Source organism: Neofelis nebulosa, chromosome 6, assembly GCF_028018385.1.
Source record: "Neofelis nebulosa isolate mNeoNeb1 chromosome 6, mNeoNeb1.pri, whole genome shotgun sequence".
Taxonomy (NCBI): domain Eukaryota; kingdom Metazoa; phylum Chordata; class Mammalia; order Carnivora; family Felidae; genus Neofelis; species Neofelis nebulosa.
Window position 1 is genome coordinate 73869745 of NC_080787.1, and position 2191 is coordinate 73871935.

Sequence of the window (2191 nt, forward strand, 5' to 3'; positions counted from 1 at the left end):
ACCCAAACTGGAAAAGCCCAAACATTTATCAATAATAGTATGGACAAATAAGTTGTATTTTTTTAAATTTTTTTTTACATTTATTTATTTTTGAGACAGAGCGTGAGCGGGGGAGGGGCAGAGAGAGAAGAAGACACAGAATCCGCAACAGGCTCCAGGTTCTGAGAAAGCTGTCAGCACAGAACCTGATGTGGGGCTTGAACCCACAAACCGTGAGATCATGACCTGAGCGGAAGTCAGATGCTTAATCGACTGAGCCACCCAGCCGCCCCCAAATAAGTTGTATTTTAATCATACAAAGGAACAACATTCATCAGTGGGTGGTGACAGAAGTCAGATTAGTTTTGTCGACTTTGAATTTTATTTAAATAATGCATGCAACATGTATTCTGTATACCCAACATCGATAATGTGGAGGCACATTCATGTTGTTGCATATAGAAATACTACATTTTTTCTCATTGCTGAATAGCGTATTTTTTGTGTGACTTTCTATTTGTTCTGCATTTCTATATGTGTGTGTGTACATTTGTATATGTAAATAGTATATAAATATTCTATATGTATATGATATAAAATATACTAAATACACATTTTGTGCTATGTTATTTTATGCATATAATATGCATATAAAAGAAAAATGTGCATGTGGCTCCACAACTGGGGACAATGACAGCTCTATGTGCCCAACCCAACTTCTTTCACGATGTCTACCGTTCACAAAATTCTCTGTGAGCTCAGTCTGGAGGGTGATCACTCCATGCCCCAAGTGCATACGAGTCGGTCAAAGCATACACCAATTTTGATGCTGAGCTCTGAACATTGAAATGGCCATCAAGACCAAAAGTGTGGGTGAGGCCACCATTGTCAAGATTTTGACAAACCTCGGTGGTGAATGGAGGGAGGATATTGCCTTTGCCCACAAGAGAAGGACCAAAAAGGAACTTGCATCAGCACTGAAGTCAGGCTTGTTCAGCCACCTGGAGACTGTGATTTTTTGGGTCTATTTAAAACACCTGCTCAGTATGATGCTTCTTAGCTGAATGCCTCCATGAAGGGGCTGGGGACTGATGAAGGCTCCCTCATTGAGATCATCTGCTTGAGGACCAACCAGGAGCTTCAGGAAATTAAAAGTCTACAAGGAAATGTAGAAGACTCATCTAGAGACCACATAATTTCTGACACATCTGGCAACTTCCACAATTGGATGGTTGTCCTCACAAAAGGTAGAAAAGCAGAGGATGACTCTGTCATTGATTATGAACTGTTTGGCTAAGATGCTCAGATCTCTATGATGCTGGAGTGAAGAGGAAAGGAACTCATGTGCCCAAGTGCATCAGCATCATGACCAACAGGAACGTCACTTCCAGAAAGGATTTGACAGGTACAAGAGCGGCAGCCCTTATGACATGCTGGAGAGCATCAAGAAGGATGTCCAAGGATACCTGGGAAATGCTTTCCAGAACCTGGTCCAGTACATTCAGAATAAGCCCCTGTATTTTGCTGACTGGCTGTATGACTCCATAAAGGGCAAGGCGACTCACAAGAAAGTCCTGATTATTAGAATCACGGTCTCTCACAGTGATGTGGACATGTTGAAAATTAGGTCTGAATTCAAGAGAAAGCATGGCTAGTCCCTGTACTGCTGCATCCAACAAGACATGAAGAGTGACTACCAGAAAGCACCTGCTGTACCTGTGTGGTGGGGATGACTAAGGCCCACGAAGGTGTGAGGGTCCAGGGTGGTGCTCCTTCATTTCCAGAAAACAGTTCTACAAAATAGCTTGTGACTAACAGTCCCTTTGTGGGACTGTGAGGATGACATTGACATTTCCCCCGCTCCATCCTTCTTTCAGTTGATGGAGCACTGCCTGCCTCTCATACCTAGTCTTTCCTTTTAGCCAAAGAAATGAACATGCCAACAAGCTGGAAGCGAAATCTATGATGTGAAACACTTTGCCTTCTATGTACTGTGTCATAAACAGATGAATAAACTGAGTTTTACCTTATAAAAAAGTAAAAGTAAAATGTGCATGTATACATATAATAGGTATAATATATAATAAAATGCATACAAATATAAGATGTATGTAACAATCATTTATTTTAAAATGTTATTGTGTTAATATTCTGACGTTCTCATTAAATAAAATACTAGACCAGAATAGTTATGATTGGCCAGTTAAGAGTT

General features: G+C 40.6%; 1 pseudogene; it reads left to right on the forward strand.

The window, feature by feature from the left end:
* Positions 1-703: 703 nt before the first annotated feature.
* LOC131513463 (annexin A2-like) lies at positions 704-1716 on the forward strand (annotated as a pseudogene).
* The last annotated feature ends 475 nt before the right edge of the window (positions 1717-2191 follow it).